The following is a 9,961-nucleotide window of genomic DNA, read 5'->3' as shown; positions in this document are numbered from 1 at the left end:
TGCACCCAAAAACAAGGCCCATCTCTGCAAGCGCTGTGCCGTCATCAAGGGCACCCCCTTTTTTGGATTAAATATCGAAACCAACGGCTGATGATCCGTAATCAATGTAAATTTCTGTCCATATAAGTAATGATTAAATTTTTTAACACCCCATACAAGGCTAAGAGCCTCCCTATCAATTTGGGCGTAATTCTTTTCAGCCGTGGACAATGACCTTGATGCAAATGCAATTGGTCGTTCATGACCCCCTGGAAACTGATGTGAAAGCACTGCACCTATACCATAAGGAGATGCATCACAAGCCAGCTTAATTGGTATTGCTGGATCAAAATGTGCAAGCACCTTCCTTGATGTAATCAAGGCCTTACTATCAGCAAATGCCTTCACACATTCCAACGACCAATTCCATTTCACCCCTGATTTTAACAATCCATTTAATGGATACAGGATAGCAGATAAGTTTGGCAAAAATTTATGATAGTAATTTATCAGTCCCAGAAATGAGCGTAACTGTGACACATTCACCGGAGCTGGCGCATTTACCACCGCAGCAATTTTGTCTGGTGATTTATGCAACCCATGTCTATCAATCAAATGTCCACAATACGCCAGTTGTTCCTTGAAGAAGTCACACTTGGCCTTGTTAGCCCTAAGGCCATAATGTTTTAACCTGCCCAACACCCGTTCCAAATTGGAGAGGTGTTCTTCCACCGTCCTACCTGTGATCAAAATATCATCCAAGTAACATTGGGTACCTGGAATACCTTGCAGCACCTGCTCCATGGCTCTCTGCCACATAGCCGGCGCCGAAGCTACCCCAAAAACCAACCTATTATACCTATACAAGCCTTTATGAGTATTAATCGTCAGGTAATGTCTGGAATCTTCCTCTACCTCCATCTGCAAATATGCTTGTGCCAGATCTATTTTAGAAAAATGTTGCCCTCCTGCCAATGAGGCAAAAATCTCATCAATCTTTGGCAATGGATATTGTACTACTTTTAACACTGGATTCACTGTAACTTTAAAATCACCACAAATACGTACTTTCTGTGCTAATCCCGGGCCATCCGGCAAAGCCTTTTTCATAACCGGCACAATAGGTGTAGCCCATTCACTCCAATCTATCCTTGAGAGCACTCCTTGTTGCTCTAAGTTATCTAATTCAGCTTCCACTGCTGGTCTAATTGCAAAAGGTACTGGTCGAGGTCTTAAAAAACTTGGGGGCAGACCCCTCAGTAATTGATATAGTAGCTTTAATACCAACCAACTTGCCAAGTCCTGATTGAAACACCTCTGGAGCTGTTGCCAACACTTCAGCCAATTTACTTTTTGAGGGTCCTATTAACCCCCGCTCCCTATGCTTTACTTCAACCAATTTACTTTGCAAGGGCCCTGTTAACCCCAGCTCCCTGTGCTTTAATGAGTGAATAGTTGACCAATCAAATTTCAGTCTCCTAGCCCACTCTCTACCCAGTAATGGCCGTCCGCCTTCCCTCAGCACATATATAAACAGATTCCTCACTGTCATACCATTGTACTTGGCTGATACCTCAATCCTTCCTTTTGGCCTAACCTTTTGACCCGTATAAGTTTTTAAAGCAATATTAGTCTTCTGCAACCGTTTTTGTGAAAAATACCTATAATAATCCTTCTCATTTATCACCGTTAACGCTGAACCAGTATCCAATTCTAGTTTCAATGAAACTCCTGAAATGGTCAACATTACCCACATTGTATCCAGTTCTGTCGAATTCTGCACTGCTTTAATCCTTAAGCAACTTGCTTCTCTTGCTTCTAAGTCTGAGTCACTACAACTGCTGCTTACACTACTTTCCCTAACTTCATGGACTAACTTGGCCTCAGCCCCCAATGTCCTTGCTCTATAGTGTTCACTTCTACCAGGCTTCTTTGACCTACAAGTCCTTACAATGTGACCCACTTTTCCACATCCATTACATATTTTATCTTTAAACCAGCAATCTTTCTGATGGTGAGTGGTTTTTCCACACCGGCCACATATCTCAGCCTTTGGTAATACTTTATGGGTTTCAAACTCTGGATCTCTCTGTTGTATGGGCCGCCGCGCCCTCTTGGGCTTTCTCAAATGACATTGCCATTGTAAATGCTTTGGACAAATCTATATCACCCTCAGCTAACAGTTTTTGTAATAGAGTCTCACTTTTCAATCCACAAATAAATCTATCCCGTAATGCTTGATTTAAAAAATCATCAAATTTACAAAATACAGCTAATGTTCTTAGCTCTGCCAGAAATTGTGCCACAGTTTCTTCTAACTGCTGGTCCCTTTTATAAAATGCAAAACGCTCAGATAAGAACAATGGTGCTGGATTCAAGTGTTCCTTTAATTTATCAGATATCTGTTTAAATGTTGCATTTGCAGCTTTTGTAGGATGTAACAACCCCTTTGCTAATCCATAAGTCTTAGCACCCATATAATTCAATAAATTCACAGCTTTCTTATCCTCTGCTATATCATTAACAGTACAGAATACATCAAATCTTTCCAAATATGTGTCCCAAGTCTCTAAGTTGCTCTCGAAGATTCCAAATTTTCCTTTTATTGCCATGTTGCTCATCAATTAGCTTCAATAAAATTTGTAAAACTTGTAAAATGGCACCCTTTCTCTTCCGTTTTTAGGCGTGCCAAAAATGGCGGTTCCCGCTTTTGCACCCTTCTCTTCCGGTTTTTAGGCGTACCAAAAATGGCGGTTCCCGCCCTGTCTGCCGCCCCTTCTCTCGCAGAGTTTCTTTTTCCTGGACCCTCTAGGTCCGTTTCCAACCAGTCTCTTCAGCCTCCATCGGGTATACAGGCCTCTTTAACTGCTGAAACTGGAAAACCCCCACCGGCACACTATGCACACTATGCACTACCGACGGTATTCACCCCAACTACCAATGGCGTTCCTGGGGCCCGCTCTCCGAGGTCACTTCTCCCCCTTGACTGCACTTTGCCCCAACACTCACAACTTTGGAGCTCCAGTCCAGCCTCAACCACACCCTCGCCTCTACCAAGCTTCTTTGCCTTGGGAGGGTGCGGGGAGCTTTCTCCACTCGATCTTTCAGGATGCCGAGGTCGGTAAGACATCAGGGTTCTTTAATCTCGTCGCCACTGTTAAGTACTGGAGTCAGATACTTAAATAACCATCGAGAAACCATCAGGTAAAAAACCAACGTGCCTTTTATATTCATGGCTACCGTATTTACAATCAGTGGGTCACAACACCTAGCCATGGTTCTGGAGGGTAGCCCGGAAGATAATTGGTGAGTCGGGCATACCTAGGCCTACTTTGTTTTTTACTAGACCTGGCATGACAAATGTGATGCAGGCTGGGGTAGTTACCAGGTTATCCAGTCGTAGCTTGTGTAACGACTGGACCCTTTGAGCAGATACGAGCGCGCCATGAGCATAGTGTCTTAAGAGTAGATTCCTCTAACTGAGGGATCCCGCTGGTGGGCCATCCTCTGAGATGTGATAATACGACACTAATATCCCATACATGGGTATATCTGGGTGTTTGATGGGTTTGTTGTTATAAATCCCCTTGAGGCGCTTTTCCCTCACGAGCGGTGGGACCCTATGCCTCTGGTGTCCTGTTGGTCTAAGGTAAGCAACCAGGGCGCTTCGTGCTGCATTCACGGCAATGTAAGCTCATCTTCTGATCATGGGTATAAGTGGGCAGGAAACTCCAACACGTCGGTGATGATTGAGGCGATTTGTCATACGATGTCCCTGCGTCCAAGCCAGTATTTTTCCCATTTCTTGACGTACGTCAGGTACTATGCTTCCCGCAGGGGCTGCCGACATGGTGGCGAGCGTCTGTTCTTTCTATAGATAGACCCAGTCCCGGGTAAGAGTCTGGTTAGAACCTACAAACAGGAGTTTAATATTTTTGATGGCATGGGATGACTCATGCCGGATACTGGGTGAGTCAGCAGTTGTGGGTCTGGCGTAGTTATGGAAGACCATTGGTGACTCGACCCCCATGTCGTGAAGGGAACTGGGAACCATGGTTGGGTAGGCCAGTCGGGTACGACCAAAATTCCAGAAGCAGAGTCAGTGCTATTTTTCGAAGTACGAACCGACTGATGAGGCAGAAGGGAGGGAAAAGCATAGAAGAAGAATTTCCCCAATCCAGCGCGAACGCATCTACCGCTGATGCCTCAGGATCTGGTTCCCAAGCCACATACATGGGTTAACTGGTGAATCAATTCTAGATAAGCAAAACAAATCTATATCTGGCGTTCCATATTGCTTGATAAATCTTCGCAAAAATTTTTTGGATCTACTAACATCCATTCGATGTTATCATTGAATTTTTCGTGACCTGGTGTCTGCCACGTGTGTTTAGCTTACCTGGTAGATAGGCCGCTGATAACACCAAATATGTCTCTTGCCACCACCATAGCAGATTGTCATTAGACAATTGTCGCATGATAACGATTTTATGCCACCCATGTGGTTGATGTAAGCCCCCACCGTAGTATTATCGATCTGTAACCTAACATGCACGTGCTGCATTTTAGATGCATATGCTTTTAGCACATAGTACAGGCGGCCACGCATTTCCAAATAGTTTTTATGCCCAGTGAGTAGTAGTAGCGATTACTCTGGTTAGTCAAATCTGCCACCCTGTGCGGGATATAGAGTTAGTTGCTCCCCGCCTAAAGCACATGGCATCTGTTCTGCTGATAAGTTAAATTTAGTGTGACACATAGGGACTCCCTGACAACTGGTGACACCATGACAATGGGACTCAGAAACTGTGCCCAAACATTGTCTGACCACCACTGTAGTTCTGAATATAGCTTCAGCGGGTAAATACATTTTTCGGTCATATGACCCCAACATTGATGAGTGCATGTACCTTTTGCTCTTTTGCAAGATTTTTGGATAGTGCAAAGGTCCGAATTGTGTAGCTGGAATTGCTGTCTACAATAATTCAATTACTCGGGCAACTTGGCGGATTGGTGGTTCGTTTGTTTGACTATTTAAATGGTTGCATGATTGTGCCTTAATGCCCCCTTTTTATTCCCTTGGCGAGTCACAGTCCTATGGATTGAACAAATAGTGAAGCCTAAATAGTCCATAGTAGTTGATGGCTTTTCAATTTTGATTTATATGGGTGTAGGACAACCCCAACGTTTTAAGAGGAGTGTTTAGTATCTGAAACTGCTGCCACAGTTAATTCCTTGGTTCTTCCCCAATACGAGAATATCGTCCAGATAGGCCATGGAACTATATGTTTTTGTTCTCTTAGTATTTTCTGGGCAACTTTGAAGGATTTTGGTAAATAATTCTGGGGGATGAGGTAGGCCATTGTGCAATGCTTATGTTGTGTCGTAGTGTTGATCTAGTTCATGATTAATAAACGACACAATTCAGGTGGTTCAGTTTGCTTATGGTACTCCTTTATTCGCTCCTTTGTCTTTTGGCGTAGTATTATAAAGTGCTTACCTACCTAATCATCAGTGTGTGTGTTTGTGTGGTGATTGTGCTGATACAAAAGTATTGCGGAGGTTGGGACTGCTACAATTGAATTGTAGCATATGTAACATCCCCCCTTCTCAAAAGAAAGGAACAAAAATTAGTGACACTAGAGGATTGCCAGAGCGAGGGTGGGCAATCCTGTAGCGATACCGTGGGATTATTCTGCCCACATTCGTGGCATTCATGCTTTCTAATATACTACACAACAAAAATTATAGGAATGCTTTCTAATTACTACACCCAACCCCCAAAACTATATAATGGCACTGTTTTCTTTCAGGTAGTGGTCGCCACGTCCAAGACGTCATGTCCCCTCCTTGGCGTGATGTCCCTGCCAGTGCTAGCGATAAAGCACTGGGGGTAAGATGTTGCTCCTGGCTTCTAGAGATCGGTTGTTGCCTGCAGGGTGGCATCGGATGTATTGGTAACTTGTTGAGTTGGTTCCTGGCCATTTGGTCGGCCCCTGGTTGACCCCTATATGACGCACTGGTAGCAGGTGTTTTTGGGGAAGGGTGGTTGTCACATCAATGGTAGGTCGTTGCGTGTCTGAGCTTGTGGGTGGTGTCCTAGCCGGAGTTCGCTGGTGTGGTTTTTTACGTTGCATGAGGTGTTGACCACGTTCAGGTTTCCTGCCCGCGGATGTCCCATCTGTTCGATCTCAAAACTGCCTCGGGCCTGCTGTCTGTATCTATCATACATGATTTGCTGGTTCCTGTCTTTCCGTTGTTTTGGTCCCGAGGTCCATTTCTCCGCTGTTGCGATTCCTGAGCATGTAATTTTTAGCCACCCATTGTGTTCAGCAAGTACTGGGTCGAATTAGGGGGTTGATTCAAGACCCTTGTGCTGGGCCGCTGCCCAATTTGCTTATATCGTCCTGGTCGAGAGGGGGTAGCATTTCTGCAAGAAGGTAGTTTGATCTATTGTCAGCAAATTCTAGTTCGTAATTTGCCCGTTAAGTGACTACCTGTTGTCCCAAGCTGGGAGGGGGCCGTCGTCATGGACTAAAAGTCCCTCCGTTCGCCTGCGCGGATCGTTCCTTTGCCTCTTCAGGCCATTGTTTATGGTATTTTGTTTGCTGCCTTGTACGTTCTTGTAAACGCTGCCTTCTCAATAAACCCCTTGCCTCCATTTGGGGTAAGTGGTGAAGACTGTTGCCTGGTCGTTATGGCATATCCTGTCACTTCACGGTGGCTTATAGTACTGCTTCTGTAATTCTCATGAGCTGCGAATTGGGCTTAACACCTCTGCATCCTACGATCTCTGCCCTTCAACCGTATTTATTTGCTCGGCAAATAACCTTGTGTATACTATATTGACACAATTGTCCTACACGCTTTCAACATCTTTTACGCTACTGTGATAGACACAGAAATGATTTTTATCTTGGTGTTTTTAGTACGCAGGCCTATTTAATCATTTTAAAACCTATTGCTTAGTATTCTGCGTGGATTCAGGTCTGTCGTTCCCGATGGTTTGCCAATGGTGCCGGCTTGGGATATCAGGTGTGTGGCCTTTCCTCCCCCTCTGTCTGTTGTGAATCCTCCTGCTATCCTTTCTGGCTATTCTATTGTGCGCCTGTATCGACTACCCCAATCTTCTAGATGTCCTTCCTGTACATGGACATATTTCCAGCTACACCACCGTTCAGCTGAGTTAGCTCGGCCCCTGTCTTGCACTTGCTCATTACTGTCGTGGGCCCTGGGGTTCCTTTCCCCTCGAGGATTTCTTTTTTTCTATGGAATTGGGTATGATGATTCGTGATCCCGTCCATCCGGACCCTCCTTCCCTATTCTCTACCAAATATCAATCACGGATGGCCAGTAATTCGCGTTAGTAGATGGCTAGACCTCTTTGTATGTCTCCTTTTTCTGGCTAGCCACCCTGTATATACCATTTGGGTGAGGAGCTGGATTTTTCTTCATCTCTGGCTGTTTCCTCTTTGATTCTGTTTCCAGCTTCACGCTTGTCACACTCACAATGTGGTGGATCTTTATGCTCAGCCCCCTTCCCATCTCTTGTTTGTTCATGTGTGTTGATAGGCTGGAGAGGGCGTCAGCTAGCAGCAGGTGTCTTTTCCTGGGCTTGTATCTGATGATTTGGTAGTCGTATTGCTGTAGCCTTCAGTAATACCGTCTCTGTATTCTGGCTGGTGTTTTTTTTTCTTTGGTGCAGTTTTTTTTTTTTTTTCGATTTGTTTCAAGGAGGGCGGTGGTGCTGTTTTCTACTGTCGAAATTTCTTCCATATAGGCTCAGTGTGAAAGTTCTCACCCGGCAGCCATAGACTACTGCTAATAGTTCCAGTTCTCTAGCTGTTTGCGTACCTTTATTCTAAGATAGGCGTGAGTTCTTTTGGATGCATACGCAATAGGGCTCGGTTCGCTCATGGCTGAACACTAAACAGACACACTTACCCCACAAACAGTAGACACAAGACACAGAACACAAGACACTACCCTCCCCTTTATACCGCTATCACCCCTCTCCACCCCAAGAACCGCGTGATCGCCTGGGGGAGGCAAAAAACCGGATACAACCCCAGGTCCAATTCGGGAAAAAAATCCGGGAAATCCTCCTCTCCGACCCCAATCTAGGCGATCGACACTTGTCCAGGAGATCACTCAGGTCTTACTATACTAACCATACCTAGGTCCATATCCCTGCCCTCTCCCCGTAGCCCCTTATCCCCTTGGCAGCTAAAAAACCATCTATTTTAGTCTTAAATATATTTAAAGTTTCTGCTTCCACTGCTCCCTGGGGCAGTGAATTCCATAAATTAACCACCCTCTGGGTGAAGAAGTTCTTCCTCATCTCAGTTTTAAAAGAGCCCCCCCTTATTCTGCAACTATGTCCCCTAGTTCTAGTTTCCCCGATCATTGGGAACATCCTCGGGGCATCCCCCCGATCAAGGCCCCTCACGATCTTATATGTTTCAATGAGATCGCCTCTCATTCTTCTAAACTCCAAAGAGTAGAGTTCCAGCCTACTTAACCTTTCCTCATATGTCAATCCCCTCATTGCAGGAATTAATCTTGTAAACCTTCGCTGCACTGCCTCCAGGGCTAGTACATCCTTTCTTAAGTATGGACCCCAGAACTGTACACAGTATTCCAAATGTGGTCTCACTAATACTGTGTACAGCTGCAGCAAGACCTCCGTGTTTTTATACTCAATCCCCCTAGCAATAAAGGCCAAAACTCCATTGGCCTTCCTGATTGCTTGCTGCACCTGCATACTAACTTTCAGTGATTCATGTACTAATACCCCTAGATCCCTTTGCGTTGCATTACAACGCAGCTCCTCCTCATTTAGAAAATAACTTGCCCTATCATTTTTTTTCCCAAAGTGAATGACTTCACATTTATTAGTATTAAATTTCATCTGCCAAGTTGTTGGCCCACTCACCTAGCTTATCTATATCCTTTTGCAGACTCTTCCTATCCTCCTCATCCCCTACTTTTCCTCCCATTTTTGTATCGTCCGCAAATTTTGATATATTACACTTGGTTCCCTCCTCCAAATCATTTATATAAATTGTGAACAACTGGGGTCCCAGCACCGACCCTTGCGGAACCCCGCTAGTTACCGGTTGCCATCCCGAGTATGAACCATTTATCCCCACTCTCTGCTTCCTATTTGTTAGCCAATCCTCTACCCATGCTAATATATTACCCCCAATCCCATAATTTTTTATTTTTAGCAATAGTCTCTTATGTGGCACCTTGTCAAAAGCCTTTTGGAAGTCCAAGTATACCACATCCACCGGTTCCCCTTTATCCACCCGGGTTGTTACTTCCTCAAAGAATTCGAGCAGATTCGTTAAACAGGACTTCCCCTTCACAAAACCATGCTGGTTCTGTCCGATGAAGTCATGTTTATCCAAGTGCCCCGTTAGTTTTTCTTTAATAATTGTCTCTAACATTTTACCCACCACCGATGTTAGACTAACCGGTCTATAGTTACCCGCCTTCTGTTTACTTCCTTTTTTAAATATAGGTGTTACATTGGCCATTTTCCAATCCACTGGGACCGTTCCTGCCTCCAGGGAGTTTTGGAAAATTATCACCAATGCATCCACAATCCCCACCGCTATCTCCCTCAAGACCCTTGGATGTAATCCATCAGGCCCAGGGGATTTATCCTCCTTCAGTCTCATTAATTTCCCTAATACCACCTCCTTGGTGATCTTAATAGTATTTAGCTCCTCCATTCCTACCGCCCCCTGTTTATCCAGCGTTGGAATATTTTTTGTGTCTTCTATGGTGAAGACTGATACAAAATACTCGTTTAATGCCTTTGCCATTTCCATGTTCCCCACCAACAACTCTCCAGTCTCACCCTCCAATGGACCAACGTTCACCTTAGCCACCCTTTTTCTTTTTATATAGCTATAAAAACTCTTACTATTATTTTTTATGTTGTTCGCTAAATTCCTTTCATAGTCTATTTTCC

The sequence above is a fragment of the Leucoraja erinacea genome, unplaced genomic scaffold (genome assembly GCF_028641065.1).
Source record: "Leucoraja erinacea ecotype New England unplaced genomic scaffold, Leri_hhj_1 Leri_272S, whole genome shotgun sequence".
In the NCBI taxonomy this organism is placed as follows: Eukaryota; Metazoa; Chordata; class Chondrichthyes; order Rajiformes; family Rajidae; genus Leucoraja; species Leucoraja erinaceus.
This window is presented reverse-complemented; position numbering follows the sequence as displayed.